This window comes from Falco punctatus (assembly GCF_963210335.1).
Source record: "Falco punctatus genome assembly, chromosome: 14".
Lineage (NCBI taxonomy): Eukaryota > Metazoa > Chordata > Aves > Falconiformes > Falconidae > Falco > Falco punctatus.
Genome location: NC_137594.1, coordinates 17,204,380 through 17,223,448, shown reverse-complemented (window position 1 = coordinate 17,223,448; position 19,069 = coordinate 17,204,380). Strand labels below are relative to the sequence as shown.

Below are 19,069 nucleotides of genomic sequence, written 5' to 3'. Positions count from 1 at the left end.
CTCTCTTACATGCTGGGTATATCTTTCCACTGGTCTCCACATTCTCAGGTTTTGGTGCACAGTCGAATCCCCAAGGGGACAGAGGAGAATGCTGTCCAGAGGGAGACAAGAAATACTGCCATGATGTCCAGTGTCTTTTTAGCTGGTGGACAGGTGATGCTTAAACACAGCGTACGTGCAATGAGCAACATTCTGAGCTCATGAAGGTAATCACTGACACAGGCTGATGTCTGAAGGACTGGTCAATAAAACTATCCATATTGGTTTGCTCCCCTTTAATTTTTATCCTTCATCTTTCTGTATTAGTAACGTTCAGTAGGGATTAGGGTAACCCAATATAACATCTGCAATGTTACTATCGCCATGTGTAAATTAGACCAAGTGATAAAAAAGCCTCCAAAACCTAACAAACAAGCTGGCTAGGCACTTCAGACTTTTCAGAAGAGCTGAGAGAAACAAGAAAATACTGTAAGTTTTACCAGGAAAATGTATTTGAGCTGAAATAAGGTCTTCTCCCTGATAGTTTATCTGAGAGACTTTGTGTCATTATTATTGGATTTACCTTGGGAAGGATATGGACGTAGGTGGTACCAGAAATCTTGTGCAGCGAATTCTCCAGGAACTCCCTCCTGCACTAGGCCCCATGGCTCTGGCTCCAAAGCCCAGGGCAGTCAGTCACCTTCCCAAACCATGGCCAGCGGCTCTTTGCCGTACCCTCCTGCGCTTTGGGGAGCTGCTGCTTCGCTCAGCGATAAACAGCAGAGAAAGGACATACTCTGGGAACTCAGATATAGGAGATGTACAAAGTCATGCTTCCCGATTGTGAGGGGGACCACAAGTAAATCCTCCCTGTGCACCCAGATTGGATCTCGCATTGAAAAACATCAAAATCTGAATTATACAGAGCCTATGCAGCACTATGGGTAAGTACATTGGCCTTTCATGTCTTATTATGTTGTTAATTAGTTAATGTTTGTAAAGCACTTTGAAGATGAAAAGCCCTATATAAGTTCTAAGTGTTATTATCTCTAGAGACTGGGGTTCAATTCAAAGGTGCTTAATTACATATGCCATAAATTAGACTTAATGAGTTGTGGAATCATACGCTTTATGCGATGCATGCAGGTTTCTCAGCTAACTAGGCCTCGTGGCCTGCTGCAGTACTTCTTTAGGTATTCAGAGCTGTTAAGAAAAATTACATAAAAATAGTGCAGATAATTTCTAAAAGTAATTGGATTGCATTTCAGTACTATTTAGGACTTGGTGAAGCAAATTGCCAGGAGCTTTGCTCTGCTGCATCTAGGGATTTTCCAGTAACCAGCTTGAAATTGCTGGAGGTAACGTTATTGGTTTTAAATTGGGGTATAGCCACAATTCTATTTTTCAATTCTGATCCATATTTTGTCTTAGCAGAAGGGAGCTGAGGAGTATTAGTATGACTGCTGCCCTTCCAGTTTCACAAGAAAAGAGTAAGAAGTTAGAAATACCATAACCTTCATATACCTGAAATTTCCTGTCGGGGCCGAGCACCACCTGGGGTTGGATTGTGTTCCCAAGCCTAAGAAAAGCAGTTCCCATCTCTAGAGATACTATCGTATAACTTACCAGAAGCCATTACAGGCGGGTGAGGTGCAAAAAGGGGAAGAAACAGTTATAGGAAAATGCGGTTTCATTGGCTTTGCAGAGCTGAGAGTTTCCATGTTATGTCACAGACACGTTTGTGGCCAGAAAGCCACAGCGTTTGCCCTGCCCCAGCCCAGGCATGGGGTGGCTTCTCCCGGTCGCTCCTCAGCCAGTGGAGTCCCGAGCAAGAGCCATCCAGCAGGACCGCTCACCTGTCCTGGAGCGGCTCCCATCTGCTCCTGCAGCAGAACAGCTCCGTTTTACCTTGGGCCTTTCATAGCCATAGAGAGAGGCAGGATTTATCCTGCGTATAAATGTTAGAAGTGATTGTGTTCATTAGTACCACCTAAGTAGATTGGGAAAACTAATTAATTGCAATTTGCCAGAAGTGTCTCTAACAGACTTACTTTAAAGTATTTATCCCAAAGTGAAAGTCGCTTGACTTTGTTCGCGTTTATTGTAAGCATCTGCAGACTGTCTTCCAGGGGAAAATGTATTTTTGAATGCTGCAGACAATTGAAACTGGTGAGCCTACTGTCTGGAGAAAGCATCTGTAACCGCAGCCAAAAGAGGAACGAGATTTCCGACATTCTTTCAAGACATATGTTTGAAGCATGGGTTCCCATCACTTTCAGAGTGACTTACAGGCCATTTTCTTTATATAGATTTAGACAAGTCAGTGTGGGCCTGGATTCATCTTGAAAAATGCCTTTGTGATTTCTCCCTCGTCCATTTTCTCCTGTGTTATGTTATTGCTTATTTTGAATAGGGATGTGTTCTCAAAACACTTTAAATGGGATGAAGTGTACTTTTAGACTGTTTTTATTGCTCACGTTTCTGTATTACTAAGTGGATCTAGACTTACACCTTAATTACTGGGTTGCATCTCCTTCAGAAACACGGTAACAGTTTTGCTGAATACTTTTCATATATTCTAATAAGTAGGAACTTCACATGAATGCTGATTTGAGCTCCAAGTTGTGGTTAAACATTTTAATAGTGTAGCAAACTTATCAACCAACCTTTCCTTCCCCACCCTACCCCCTTCCCTTTTTACAATGGGCTGATTTTTATCCGACTGGCTCGTGACTTGGGGATTTTTACAAGCAGGTTTGGGAACTTGTCAAATATTTTGAAATGTGAGTCTGAAAGCAAATAAAAAAAAATCTTTATACAGTGAATATCAACTGGGCAGAATTTTGACTTGCTGAAGTCCATACAGGATATTATTCTCTAACCTAGCACTACTTAACTAGAAGTTACCAGTCCAATTCCTTTTTTTAATACCCCAAGACATCATGAATTCTGACAAAACTCCATTGAGGTACTGAATCAATGGAGTTGTAAGACCCTCTTCCTTTCTAAACTACCACAGCCTTTTGCCAAAGGCCATAAGAATATTCATATTGCTATTATTTCATCTGGGAATTTTAACTCTGTCTCTTTTCCTCCTCTGTTTCCAAGATTTTAGTGACTGACATACTCTAGCAGTGATATCACTACTGCTTACACATCACTGAAGAAGCTTTCCAAGCAAATGAGAGTTACAAGCTGTAGCAGCTGCGCTGAGACATCAGGCAGGAGGAACACCTGTATGAAATTGTGAAAGTGCTTCTTTACAGCCAGGCCTTTGAGCTGACCAGGTGTGCTAACGGCTGATAAAGGTGCTCCTTGAGAAAACAATTCATGGGTTACAAGAGGCATTAAATGTGCATAGAGAAACCTCTTGGTGAGTTAACACCCAACGAAGAACTCTGGGCACTTGGTGCTTGTGCTTGGTGACCCAGTTAGGAGTTTGACAAACACAGTCACCATCCTTCTGACTTGTGACTTCCCCAGTCATTTTCCTGTTTTAAGTCCCTAATTTAACAAAGCACTGATCTGTCTCTCTGAAAGCCTTTGACCGTGGAAAGACTGCTCATGAGGTCTGGAAGGCTTCTAAGATCATTACTGCCTTCAGCTTCCCCTCCCTGTCTGTAAGCCAGGGGTTATCACAGGTCAGCCGCGGAACGGAAAGTGTGGCAGTAAACTGTGGGGTAAGCCCAGATTTTATATTGATGTGTCTGATTTTTATACTGGAGTGGATGAAAAGCATCCATCCCTTCCAACAGAATATGGTGCAGATATACGTGAATCATCAGAAATTTGTTGATACCTGGTGTTTATTTCAGTGGACCTGTGGATCCATGGACTTTGTTTCAGCAGGCTTGAAAAAGTTACTTTTCTAACTTCATGTGATCCCTTGCATGATCCTTGAATTTCTTTCTCTCTGCAGTCAAAATGTGGTGCAGAAAGGAAGAAAATCATACACAAAATGAAAAAAAAAAAAAAAACCAAACACAAAAACACATAAAGATTGAGCTGTTGGTCTTAGCAGGGAAAGGGTGGGAAGCACAAAGGGCGCTCAAAAGTACTAGTATCGCCAGTGTGATATGGTTTAAATTTTAAACACATGTAAAGCTTTTTAAAATCATGCTAATTAATTTCTGTTGTTCAATATTACTGTAATATCCGTTACAGTGCTGGGAGTAACAGCTTAATGCAAAAGCATTGAGAATTAGGTTCATAGATATTTAATTCCAGAAGTACTGTTGTGATACCAAATATTTTGTTCTCTTGCACAGATGTTCCTTCAGCAAGAAGCTCTGTCCTCTGTGGCTGAAAAAGAGTACGCCTCAATTTAACTCCCAGTTAAGTAAAAAATTCTATTTTGAATGTTACTTAAGCTTAAGTTTAGTCATTTCTGTAAATCCATTGTATTTGATGGCTGAGACTAATAAGCCTGGAGTTAACAACAATCTGAAGTGTTGTTCTGAACCAGGGTTTGATCAGACAACATGTGACAAAGCACATGTGCACACCAACACTTCTATTAAAGTTTTCTCAGGAAACAGGCAATGAAATTAATTCATAAGTATTTGTCAGGAAATCTGCTTCACCATGACTAAGCCTTTACAGTTAAGCCTAAACTTAGTTTTGCACTAGGTGTTGATTGAAATTTTGACTTAAGTAAAAGCACAGTCTATGACTGTATGCATCTAGCAAGAGATTTATTAATTGAGGTGGTCAAGTCACACTGTTGCCTGAAAGCTTTTAGGCTTAAAAATGAACAAGTCCATAAAGCCGGAGTTTGTCATGGAAACATCATCACACTAACTAATTGGTGTTATTCGTTCACCCCATTAGAGTAATTATTTGTAATTGTTATTATTGTAGCATATGTCCAGCACTTAACAGTGCATATTACTGAGAAGAGCTGGATTATTCATCAGGAGAAACTGAGAAATTGAGTTGAAAGTGCCAAATCAGGCAGGCAGATGGAATTATCTCATGTGGCATTCACTCTTAAAGAATTTACATTTCTTTCTCTCACTTCCTCATACATGCAAACAAGGAAGCAAACAAACACTATCTCCTAGTTTCACAAGAAACGAGTAAGAAGTTAGAAATACCATAACCACTGAAAGACAGCTTGAATATAGAAACACTTTGGTTTGAAGACACCCAGTCTTCAAGGGTACATTCATTTTCTCTGGCACTGAGAGGTACTTCTGACCTACCGAGATGCGCTCCCGTGAGCAGTGAGTTCTGACCCAGCGTCACTGGGAGAGGTAGAAACAGCCATTTGGTCAACAGTGAGCAAAGATCAAATCCATAGAGATTTTCAACCATTACATGTACTCCTCTTCCAGTAGAAAATAATAAGGGTATATACGGAAAACCTATCACCCTTGTTTTTTCAGAACCCCCAAATCCTGCAGAGTAGTTTTGGATTAAAAGGAAGGAAAAGGATGGAGTCTTGTCTGAATGCCATGTAGATTGTTTGATCTCCTTCCATTAAAAGAGTCATAACTAATGAGGAATCTGATTCTAAAATTGTTCTTAAAAATAGATCACATCAGCTGTGTATTTTCGATTTCCATTGCACTGATGATGTGATTCACGCTAATGTGATTTAAGAGTCAGAATTAAAAAATATTCAAAACCTGCAATTGTTTCACCGTTGTTTCCTGAGAGGAACCTGAGGTCCTTTGAAACTTTGCTCAGAATTACCCAAGATTATGCAAAAATACCCTCTTGCTTTTGCATTAATTTTCTTACAGTTGGCTTTGTAATAGCTTTTAAAAAAAATGATGCTACACCCATCTGCAGGCACTTAAGCTCAGTCTGCTAGAATGTAATGCTTGAGCTCACAATGAAAGCTGCAACAATTGTTTGCCCTCACAATATGAAAGGAAATATAATGAAGAGTTCAGAATGGACCGACTGTTGCAAATCAAGACTTCAAAATCTCTGTTAAACTACTTTTTGTTCAGTATCTTTTATTACAAGAGGCACTTCCCACAGATACAGATATTTGGGAGCAAACCCATAATACTGAATGTTCGTATTCTGTTGATGATGAAGCAGCATTATTGCCTTTCCAGTGTCACTAAAATGAAAGTTTACACCAATTTTTTAAAATGGGGGCAGGGGGTATCTTGCATAACAAAGATCTCAAACAGCTACGTTTAGCCTGTTAGCCTGAATGTGATAGTTAACATGCTGATGTTAAGAATGTGCTTGAAGAAAAAAGCTCTTGGCTAGGCATTTTGACTTACTAAAGGGGAAATAAATGTCAAAGTGAAGAAGATAAAATCATAGTACAAATGTATTAATTTAATAAAGTATACTGAAGATATTGCCTCTCTGATATTTGTTATTAAAGGGGATGGTATGCATTTCCATACTGGATAAAAAGGTTCTCTGTAAGAAAATATTCTGTTCCCCATCTTACACTGAAAACATTTTATATAAAATGGATAGAAAGTTGTTCCTTCCTTGTTTTAATGCCTAAGATCAGTGTCCACTGAATGACATATCATGTCATCCTATGGTTTGACATCATATGTCCAAGTAACTTGTGGGAAATAATGGAAAGAGCTTTTTAAAGGCTGAAAAGAGGTGACAGCCTGGAAGAAACTAATTAAAGTATGTTTTAAAGAACTGTGTCTCTTAAGATCTTTCATTAAAAAACAAGCTTAATGTAAAATAAAATAGAGTAAGAGGATGCTGATGTCCCTGCAGCAACAGAAGTCCGAGTGCAGATTTTATATGCTTAAGTGATTCAGATATCTTGGTTTGGCAAATGAAAACCTTGTCTTGCTATAAGTAATTTTTACCATCTGGATTTGCATATACGTATGATATCTGTTATATTAATTATATCTATTTTCACAGGTATAGACAGACGTACCCCAGAGTTGTGGCACCCATTCACAGATCAGGCAAGCCTGTGCAGCTGTGTTTTGATCAGTGGAAAGGTTTCCTGGCATCCGAGAACTGAAATCACCTTTTAGGTATGACAAATGCATCTAAGTATCTAGCAAGTGAAAATCAAGGGTTTCTGTAAGGAAGGAGCAAGAAAACCTACCACAAAAAATTAAAAGTAAAATAACCTTTAATAATTGCAACAATGCAAACCCAATTGTAGGCATTGCTCTCAGTTGGCATTTAGCCATCCATCATTTGATAGCTCATAAAGCTGATTTGTGCTCTTCCCTCCTGTCCCTGTTTCCAGGAGCCGTTGGCCTCTTTTCACCACTCCTTTCCCATAGGCATATATGACTGGGACCCAAACACTCTTTTGTCCCTTCCTCTGGAACTCTGCTCTTTATCACATGGGGAAAGGGGAGTTTTGTGAGCAGCTTGCTTTCTTCTTCATTGTTGAGTGCCACTTCTAAACTCTGTCGATAGACACTTGGAAGGTATCTAAAATGCTAGGCAAGGAAACAGGTATAATCCAGAGGAAAACTGACCTTGATTGAATAGGGTCAAAATGCTTCAACCACCTCTTTCATGTGAAACTCCTCATTTACAGACTCGCACTTCTTCCATTGTAGCTTAGGTTTGACATAAATATGTGTGGGATCTGTGTTAGTCTTAAAGATAAGAAGTTTGGCTAAATGTACTGAATTCTGTGGCTAATCAAACTCCTTGTGTAGAACAACACACAACTGTTCCTTCCCTCAAAGAGTTTTGAGAGCACCAAAATTAATTTTCAGAAATCCAGTTTGGGTATTCCCCAGTAGACGGGTTAAAGCTCCAAATTCTTAATTCCCAGGTCTAATTGTATATGTTAATTAAGCTCCTGAGGAAACAAAAAAGTACTGACCTCGAAATTGTGTGTCTAAGAATTGGAACTTTCATCTTAGGGTTTAGAAATTTAAGGCTGTTCTTAGAAACATTTAAAGTCAGCAAGCCACCAAAGGCTTTTGAAGGAAATTCTTGTGGTCATTTCCAGACTTGTTCAGCACAGATATTTCTTGAGCTTTCTGGCGCTGCCTGTTATGCCGGGCCATTTTTGTTGAGTAGGCTAAGAATGGAGATTTACCAAAATATTTGTTGAAGTTTTACATAGACTGTGTCCCAAGCATTTATTTGCTATGTTATACACCTCTTTTAACTAAATGCTGTTTGTTGTTATGGGAACCCATTCTAATGAAAGCTTCCTGACCCATGAAAATGTTAGCCAACCAACAAAGTTTGCAGCTTTCAACTAATTCTCAGTACTGTTTTCATATTCTTTAAACAGCATCTTTCTCATTGTCCAAAACCACAGATGGCTCAGGACTGACTTTCTTTCTCATCATTAAGGATGATTTATATCACACCAGCAGTAAAAAGGGACCTGCAAAAAGTGTAGATGTTATTAGAAGCACTTTAATATCCTTTTACACTATCGGAGTAACAGAGAGGAATCTTAAGCCTGTCCTAAACCCTTCTGTTTCTTTGCTGGGAAGTGCTTCAGCTAGGACTGATGTAGAATGGGAACTGGGAATTCCTCCCCTCTGGTTCCTGAGCTGCTGAACAACAGCTACACCACCACACTCAGCACAGGCACGCTCCTTCACATTTATCTTAGGTTAGCACATTCCTTTATTTAACTGTCTCTGATCTGACTATATCTGATGATTCCTTCATCTCATTTTCACTTAACCTTTTGCCCTCTACACAGACTAAGCATCCTATCGGATATCTCCCAAGAGACGTCCTTTTCCCCCCACTCCCCCTTCCTCTACTCTTTCTCCAATTTAGGTGCTTTATGCCACTCCTGATAATTTACCTGATTACATGGAAGGAGCTGTAGATCTTTTTATAATTGCTGTTTTACTTAAAACATTGATTCTTCAGCTCCTGCCCGTTTTCAGGTCATCACACCTCATTGGAGGTTTCCCTGGTTTAATGAGCAACTCAGAAACCATAGAGAGGACCAGAGGATAAGGGTCATTGTACCTTCTTATATTTGAAAGCCGCTCCATAGAATCCGCAAGAGGATTCTTGGCACCTGCCTAGTTAAACTGGATGCCCAATGTTATCTCTCCAGGCAAGTAAGATTCTGGCAATCACCATAGTCCTATTTCACTTGCTCTCAGTCTTTTTGACACAAACACATTAATTCTCCCAAGCTCCTTTGGCAGCTGTAAGAAGTTCTCTCTTTTTTTTAATATGATTGATAATATTGAATATTTCTTTTAACCTTTTACTGCCATTGCTGGGCTAGGTGATAGTTTCTCTATTCAGATGTTAATCTCCAGCATGCAGTAGCACATCTTCCAATCACCTACTCATTATGGGGCTCATTTGTAAAATGCTGCTGTTTAATTTACAACTGCCTGCGAAGCTCCACCTAGCATTAGCCCTACAACATATAATGTCATTCTCCAACACCCCCACTGTCAAAGGTCACATAAAGCAAACCATTGCTTTATACAGAGACTCCTTCCAGTTTAACACAGAAGGAATGGCAGCCCCTGGGCAAAATTTAACTGTATCATTTCATATGATGCACTGGAAAGACATACGTCGTGGAAAGGGTGCCAATGACACAGGTTCTCTGGTTCAGTGCAGGAAATGACCCAACTGAAATGTACTGGCAAAAAATGTCATCATTTTCTTCACTTCCAATTTCTCAGGGGGAAAAAAATAAAAAGGTTGTCTGAGGAGACACAAATATATAAAACCAAAAAGACCTCCCAGGCGAACTTGAAATGTGTTCAAACTACACATCCACTCCTTGCTCCCTAGAACCCAGTAAATATTTCTTTGGCCCCACAAAGTATTTTAGTCTGAACCCAGGAAACCTCAGATTGACCTTGGAAATAAGATTTCTCGTTTTCAAAGTAAATCTCAGCCACATTACTGGAGGAGTTGCACTCTTCTGATTGAAATATATAAAACTTGTCTCTTTTGGCAAATAGGGTAGATTATACTGTGGGGAATCCATTGTTTTCCCAATTAACTGACCATAGGCACTTTCAAACTCTTTTCCTCAACTTTTATACCCCAGTACAATGTTGGTGGCAAGGTTAAAATATCTATTTTAGGCCATGAGGGCAAGGTTAAGACTGTGTAAAGCAGTAGAGCCTATCTCAGTGGAGATACACTGACCTACCTTGCTGAGCATCTGGTGCATGTCTCTGCAGAGATTCTGTTCTGTCTTCTCTTCAGGCTATACTGGATGGTTTAACAGCATTTGGTGTTGTAGTGTCCCTTTAGCTTACCTTGAATCCCGTTTGAGATTTTAGATTGCATATGTCTGGATTTGCTTAACTTTGTCAATTTATTTTCTTCTGATGTTTTTCTCCTCTGCCAGCTGTGTTAACTCTTCTTTCACCCAAGACAAGATCTGACTCCCCGATGGGATATAACAAAAATATGCTTTTGTAACAGTCTTTGACATCATCTTCTGACAATGTCCGACTCGTATTCAGGTATAAATTTCCTAGGTCCGGTTATCAGTTCCCTGTAGAAAAGTATAAATGCATGTTCCACATGGAAGGTAAGGATGAGAAAGGTCTCAAATTCCTCTTCTGATGACTGGTTGATGTCTATCACCTGATGCTGAAAATCATTGTGACCACAGCCTTCCTTTTAACATCATAGCTGCTTTGAGGGCCTTCAGATATAAGGACCTTTTGTCCATGTCTTGTTTAAAACAGACAAAAACAGTAAAAATGGGCACTTCAATTGGCATCTGCTATGTTAATTGAATTTAACTTGGGTTTACTTCTGACAAAAAACCAAATGCAATATTGGGTGTTAGATAAAATAAGATGATGCTCTTTATAAATGAGCCTTTTAGTTTTTGCTTCAGCTTGAGTCACTCACTTGAGGCCAACCAGAAGCGTTGAAATGCTGTCAGCTAGTGTTTCACAGAGGCTTCTGGTCCAGGGCACCACCGCAGACATCCAGCTGCCCAGGATGTGGCCCTCGCACCCTCACCGTGTCCTGCTGACTCCTGTGTGTGCTCTGGGCTACACTAGGTTGTGGGTTGTAGCCATGTGGCGTGGATTTAAGAGCTCTGTGGGGCTCAGGTAATATTCATACATCTGAAAAGGACAGTGTTATTCAAACAGAATGAACCTTTGAACTTTGTTAGTTTTTTGGTATGACGTTAAGGCTCAGATTTATAAAACCAAAACAGAACAAAACCAAAGTGTGTTTGCTTTCATTCCATTTTCTGATTTTGCACTAAATTGTCAGCAAAGCAGACCTTTTACCTATAAACAGATGGCACATGATTCTGTGGGATTTTCCCACATTTGATGAACACACATCAAGTCCATTTACATGAGCATGGAAAATATTAAAATGACTACCAGGTCTGTGTAGTGTAAGACACCTGGAGCACATTGCTGCCAGCAAGCTTCTGAGGTGGGGATATTCTGGCACACAGTCACGGTTCTGGGGACTGGGCCATTTTTGACTCAGGTTATTGCATCTTTTGACACCTAAAGACATGTTCACCTCTGACCCAGAAACATCTGCAACGTCAAACTATAAAAACGGGAATGGAAATGTAGGCTTTTTTTTTTCCCTTACTGTTATTTTTATTTTCTATTGAAAAGGGTTTTAAAAGGCCTATGAAATGTAAAATTGCTTTTTTGCCATAGTTGCAAAACTCATTTCACTTTTTATCTGAGATGCGCTTGTAGCAAATTTCCAGAGCTGAAAAACCAATACAATAACCCACTTTGAGGACCACAGCCCAGAGCACTGAGCGCAGCACAGCCTGCGTCTCTCAGTGCTTGGGGCAAGTGGGGCAACCACCTCAGTGGCCAGCCTTGTCCTCACGCTGGCACCATTCACCCTGACTTTTTTCACAGCAGTATGGATTGCCTGCAAAGTCCTTGCATATTCTGACTTTCCTTCCTAAACTAACTCTGACTGGTTTTTACTCACCAGACCATAACTTTTGCTCCTTCTGTGCAGGCAATATATATAAACATCTGGGCCATTGCTGCTGCTCCTCTGACACGGCCCATCATCAGAATGCTAGTTCTACTGGTGACTGCACAGGTGACTGTAGTTTCTTATATGAGATACCTATATACCAAATTAAGTCTTTCTTTCACCTTTCTTGTTATGACTTGCTCCTGCAATTTATATGCATGCTTTTTTTTTTTTTTTTTACTTCATTTTTCCTACTAACTTTTGGCTGCAAAAAATTGAGCTGGGACCTTTTTGTGTGTCAGTTTGCCCTCCTGTAGAATGAATTTGCATGGTTTGTAGTAGAATGTGACTATCTTTGGATGAACGGCACTATAGAATTCCCCAGAATTATTATTTTGACTTTTAGCTATGGTATAATGTAGTCAATTTTTTGTTTCATTTAATGTGAAAGGTAGTATATAGGGCAGAGCAACATGCTATGTTGATAGATGGGGTATTGCTGTGATTGAGTTTGCCAAAAATAACACATTTCTCCTTGGAAAAAAAAACTTTGGAAAAGTTTCTCTTTTCTGAGTTACAGGCATTTTATGTTAGAGCCTTAGAGCTGATTCTGTCTCTCCTAAGTTATAAACCCTTATGGATGTACCATAAAGATGTCCACCTAATGCAGAGAAAAGCAGATTAATTGATCACAGTAATATATTCTTATCCACTGAATAAGAACATTCCACACATTGTTTCTTGTTTTGTTTCTGGCTTGTAAATCTTCATTGTAGAATACAAATGAAAATGACCCAAATATGTATTATTTATGAATAGGACTCTCAGATATTATGCTTTAGATTGATTGTGTTAGACAGGATATAACAGAAGCACAATAAGTCAATGAAAAATAAAAAGCAGCAAAAATGTTTCATGCTAAAAATGTAGTTCTAGTGACACCTCTTATATAAAGGACATTTCCAACACATTGACATTTATATTTATCATGGCTGTGCGTGTGATTTACAGTTGTCTGAGGTACTGAATATCAGGAATATCCATGCACATACACACCCCTTTTGAATGATGGTAAGCCATAGACTGCTGCATTGCCCCTTATACAGCAAGCTTTTCCTCCCCTTTTTATTTTTCTTCTCTAGCTTCAGGGATGCAAAGGAAGCAGTAGATCAATAGGGTGTCTTGACTGAAGTTGCCTGCAGCACTTCCATTTCTCAGACTGGACACTGATGCTAACTATCAATAGCAATAAGAGGCTGTCTCAGACAGAATTAAGGCTCCTTCTTCTGCATGGCTGTCTGGTGCTTGCTGATAAACATCTTGTGCACAGGATTGCAACAAATAAACCATTTCAAGTGTGCAAACTAGCCACCGTCATTCTTCCTATTGATACTTGCTGTGGGGCGAAGGGGCCAATAGTTATTTTCATACAGCTGATAACACATTAGATAAGGGTACAGATGGATAATAGTACAAAGGCATAATGCTATAAAGTGTGGAAAGATCATTGATGAGAGTCTCTGTGCTCCTGTAGAAACCCTGAGACAACAAAAGACAAAAATATTGACTTATGTTTAAACTACTTAAGAGAAGCTACAGCTAAATTTAACTATTTGTTAACCTCTGGTTTTTAGGCAATGTCAAAGATACCCTGCCAAGCTATTTTATTCAGATATTATCCATTTTTGCCACTCCTGGATTTGCAAGTTTACTCAGGAAATAAAAGCTAACGGGGGCTGGGTGCAGCTATGGTACAGATGGGGAGGTGTTGGGCAGCATCATGGTCACTTGCCTTTTGAACTGAGCTATACACCACACTCGAGGTTGCTAATTTTGGAAGAACTGAGCCTCTTTAGCCTCCCTCCCTGCAAAAAATCAATTTCTCAACTGATCTATAGCTCTGTCGTGCATTCCTTTTTCAGCCTGAATAAGGATGAAGAATCAAGTTCTCACCCACCCACATGAAATCACCATTAAAATACTCTGGCCCAGATCTTCCTGGTGGTAAGTCCTGTTATAACTCTGCTTAAGTCAGATATTATCCAGTAGATTTATGCCAATTTGCCTCAAATGAAGAGCTCACATGTTAATCAGGGTTTATTTCTCATTTAATTCTGTTTTAACTGAGTAAGGTGAGGGAAGTGGTTCAGATGCTCTGCTGGAAAATCAACAGAGCCTTATTTCATATCCTCCCTATGCGGAGCTCTGACCATTTACAGGAGCAAACAATTTGGCTCTGAGACATCCCCAGCTTTTTATGAAGTGGTGCTTTTCAGATAAGAAGGCTGGTTTGCTGAGGGAAATCTCAGTGATCCATTTTGAGTTTCAGACCATCCTAAACAAAATGCTTAAATAACATTGTTTTCATCCATAATAATGTTTATGTTAAATCTAACAAAGGCTGATGGGTTTTATAAGATGAGATTATTTTGAAGATAGTTCTGATGTTGCTGAATGCTTAAATTAGGATGGTTGGTGAGAAAATAAACCAGAGCTTCCAAGACTATAGGGACACCGGTTATGAATAACCCTACTAAAAATATTTCCATAAGAAGACTCCTGAATATATGTCTATGAATACATGTGTTGGCTATGAAATAAGTGAAAGAAAATGTTAACTGGAATTTAAGTTAGGAAAAAAAAAAAAAAACAAAAAAACCACACCACACTACAGCTTGTGGAGTAATCACTTTCTGATAGACATTTTCACTTTTTTGGGTCTCTGTACCATTTGCTGCAATCAGACTTGCCCACCGCACAAGAGTAGTATTGGGGGTGGAATAGTTAATGTGTGTAGACTGCTCGGGATCACTGCTGTTATTAGTTGTCCTCCAGTATAGAACATGTACATTTTACATTAATACGCTGATTAGCGAGGCTGAGCAGGCAGTTTCTAGCTAGGGAAGCTGGAATTTCAGGAATAGCTTGGCTCTTCCCTTTGATTACTTTCTGGCTAGAGAGTTGGAGTCAAACTAATTCTCTCTGTAAACATTGCTGGCGATTCATGGACAGTGCATTGCGTGAATCAGCACTGGACAGGCAGACGGGTGCAAGTTCAGAAGTCCAGATGAAAATCACTGTTTCACTGTAGGCAGTATAATTGCTGCACAAGGAAGGGTCATATCTGTCCTCCGTAGGCAAAACTCCCACGTCACAAAAAAGGAAGGTTGCCTTAAGAAAGGGGAAAAGACAAGGGTCCTATTTGCTAATGAGCAATCCCCACCCTGCCCCCTAACAGTCAGCTTTCAACAAATATTTATACAGCTCAGGGATACAGCTATAGCCTCAGCGTTTCAGCACAAATATTAGATTCCAGCCTCAGCTGGTCTAAATTGGCGCAGCCCTGTTGGCTTCGGTGGCATCACAGTGATTTACAGTAGCTGAGGATCTCACTCCTTTCATTTTTGACTGGGTGCCTCTGACAGAGTATGCTCTGCATGCTTCTTTCAGCTGAAGAGCTGATTAATTTTAAAGTAAAAATTAAATTAAATCCCAAGCCTTTCATGCTGTTAAAGTTTCTCCCCAGTTTTAAGTGGGGCTCAGCAAAAAGGAAGATATGTTAAAAGGTGGCCATGAGTTTTCTGTAGCACAACCGCACTCAGCTGAGCTGGGGCGCTAAGGCAGAAAGTCATTAAAATAAAAGATTTTTTTTAAATTGGCTCTTTTGTTAAAAAAAAAAACAACCAAAAACCAATCTATATTTATACACACATACATAAAATCTGGTTTTACTGCTCCCACTGAAGAACTCTATTGTGTATGTGAGTTTTAACAGCAGTTATGCAGAGATAGAAGTACACAGTTGTGTATTATAATATTTGTTTCTCAACGTCACTCAGCCAGAATTCTTTAAAAAGATATGAAGTCTTCATTTTTTTCCCCAGTTTTTCAAGACAGAAAACTCTAGTAAAGCAATTTTTTTTTTCCCCCAACGGTAAGTGACCTGAAGCTGGAGACAGAGAAATGGATTACATTACATATTTTCTACACAAACATAGGGATTAATTGAAATGATTCCCCTGAATCTAAATAACTACTTTTTGGCAGCCTTTGAAGTTTAACGAATGTTTGCTCTTGCCATCGAATGTAGGTTTTGGGACACCCTGCAGGACCACTAAAACAAGATGATCTAAAGCTTTTTATATAAAATAAACCAAAGCCAAGATGTTTGTATTAGAGTTGTGAAGAAGGTGCAAGTATTTAAAAGTAGCTAATATTTTGTTTGACAAATTCTAAGTTAAAGATGCAGTTGTTCCCACATTGCTGTCAATGTCTATAGATTAGGGCCTATATGTTAACCACAGTTCTGATGATTTTGAAAGTAGACTTGATATAGAACAGGTCTTTCCTGTAGCTTGTGTGCTCTCCTAGGTCTGTTTGCTACTCTTTTAGGGACACAGAAAAGCTAGCTTTGCTCTTATCTTTCAGAATACATTTGGAATTCCTTTCAAATGTCTCTTATCAAAGTTGACAAGAAGTACCTATTACTTACAGACATTTTAATGCAGGTCTTCTGTAGAAGAAAATTAAATCAGGTCATGAGATGTAATAAACCAGATACAGGATTTCCAAATACATTTTATTTCTTTCATGGTTAATACTTTTTGATATGCATTATCGAAATGCTGCATAAATGTAAAACCTGGTTTGCCTCTGATGACTGTGATTGACTAAAACAGTAGGTAATATTCTTGGAGATATTTAGTTTCTGATAATTCAGCCATACAGACGTTCTCTGATTTTTTTTTTTTTTTTTTTGTCATTTTTTTTTCTGGAGGGCCATTTTCACATGTACAAAACCCCCTTGAAAACTAGGTATTTTTTATATCTAAAATTCACAGCATGTCTTGCTGTTAAATTGCCACCTTAGAGGCCTTTTTTAAATTTCATTGAAAATGCATATTAAATCAAAGTGATAGACACATGTAATGTAAAATGTCTGTCAACAATTAGAATCCCATTTGGAAGTTTGTAAAGCATAACAATTTAAAATGAATTTAAATTGAGAAGGAAAGTTTTTAGATTGAGAAGGAAAGTTTTAGTCTGCAGTATTGCAATTTTTTACAGAACAAATCCAGACTTTTTTGCCCTTTTCTGAGTGAAAGAGAAATAAAAGAGCCAGAGCTTCTAATGCAGTTATTCACCATCAAGTGTCAGTCAAGCAGTTTCATTCTTTCCACAATAAAGTCCAAATTATATTGGCTATTTGATTTTGAAAGATATAATAAAGTAGTAAATACACAAATAACATAGTCCAATGTAAAATTGTGTTGTCCTTTCATAGAATCATAGAATAGCCCAGGTTGGAAGGGACCTCAAAGATCATGTGGTCCAACCTTTCATTTTCAAGGAATCTGGAAAGCATCACAGTTGAGCCACTTGATCAGTTTGTGTGCTATGTATTGAAAGTGCAACTGTTTTTATTGGGATAGACTAAATCCCTCTCCAGTGACATCATGTAGTTTGAAAAAAACGCTTTAAGGGGAACTTTACAAAATTTCCTTTGTGTTCTTCTAAGATGATGACGTGTCAAGTTTTACACACAAACCTCCTGGACATCCTGGAAATCATAGGATCCACAGGGAAACAGGACCACTGGAGCACTGAGGCCAAGTGCCTCCAAGGCAGTTTTGGCCCTGGTCCTTTGCCTTGTGGCCCCACCACCAAGGACTTACCTACCTAAATGAGGATTGGGATTGGCAGCCAAAGGGTTACAAAGTCTGGGCTGACACCTGGATTTTCCCAAATTCCTGAGCCTGGCAAAATCTGGGGTTAGATTAGGGTTTATGGCTAATATTTATTGAATACGGTGTAAACATCTACAATATGATTTGTCATAAAATGAAAGTTTTTTCTATTAATTTCAAATTTTGTAGCATATATTTATTTTTAGTTTCATAACATGCACGTTTTCAAGCAGAATTCCATAATGTCATCTTTCTACACTGAAATTAGTATAATCTTCTAGATATATGCCAGTGCTTCAAGCATAGAACATTGCATTTCCCATAGTGATACATAGCTCCTTTAAGCAGATACACTTCCAGTGCTGATATACTTGTGTGTAATTCTTCCAGATTAAATTCTGGCTGTTCCTAGACATTCCAGTTATCACTTTGATTGATTTTATGGGAATGACAATAAGGAAGCAGAATAATAGGAAATGCAAAGCATATTCTACAGCTCATTTCTGAAAGGAGAGTCAATCCCATGAGAACTTTCTGTGTCTTGTTAGTGGTTACAATTATCGCAAAAATAATTGTGTGCTATCACAAAAAAAAAATGGATGCAAATTGCCAGTAACAGTTTTTGCCTTTGGTTATTTAGTATTTGTGTCATCTTTGAGTAATCCCCTTGAAGAGCTGAGATTACCTGTGATTAGCAGATTTGAACAGGTGGTTTAAGGAGCTCTACTCCTGAACTGTCATAGTAGTTTTGCTTAGAGAAGCGGTGAGTGCTTTCCCAGTCACCAGCAAGCAATTCCTGCAGGCTTCCCTGAATATGGCAGCCAGCCCCAGTTACGGGATTTTGTTGCTCTAGGCAAAACACTAAATGTAGGCCCCTCACGAGGCACCGTCGCTAGCACAAGAAAGTGTTACTAAACATTTTGCAGCCCTAGGCAGCTGCATGCGTTTCATGGCTGGTAGTGGCAGTGCTGGCCCAGAATGTACATTTACCTATCTCTCCCCCATTAAGCTCACTCCATCTCACTTTTTACCTTTGCACTGAGTTTACCTAATTGCTTCTGCTCAGTGTGACTTCCATCGCTGACAACCGGCTGGTCTTGTCCTGCTTTAGAGCAATCCATTACCAGTGGGGCAAAGGAGCAGCAGGACTGGCAGCCCTTGGAGAGCAGCAGCGGCTGAAATTGAATTTTGCTATTAGGAAATTCTAGGAGTGAAACAAAGAGTAAGTGACTGGTACTGCTTGAACAGAGTGAGTGCAGTGATGTTATTGTGTTGTGAGATCATATGTGCAGCGCTGGAAGGAGCAGTACTGAAGGCAGGGGAGGGAATGAACCGTATATATCCTTTGCTTAATTCCACTTCATTCAGTATGTTCATAATGCATTTGTTTTCATGAAACTGTTATTCTTACGTGTTATAGCTTTGCTTGTGCTTTTGTGCAGCGTAAAAATGGAAGTTACTTCAACTGCAGAAGAAACCAGGTTGAGTGACCTTTAGAAGTAAAGCAAGTGACTTCAAGCTCTGAAATGTATGGAAGTGCAAAG

General features: G+C 39.2%; 1 protein-coding gene across 25 annotated transcripts in view; it reads left to right on the top strand.

The window, feature by feature from the left end:
• The window catches only part of SALL1 (spalt like transcription factor 1), a 156,362-nt gene that overhangs the window by 109,467 nt on the left and 27,826 nt on the right, over positions 1 to 19,069 (top strand). For 5 of the 25 annotated variants that reach the window (XM_080411265.1, XM_080411269.1, XM_080411256.1 and 2 more), the window contains one exon: positions 1 to 19,069. This exon is cut by the window's left edge. The gene's annotated coding sequence lies outside the window, so the exon portion shown is untranslated. The other 20 variants (XM_080411263.1, XM_080411258.1, XM_080411253.1 and 17 more) reach the window with 18 other exon arrangements.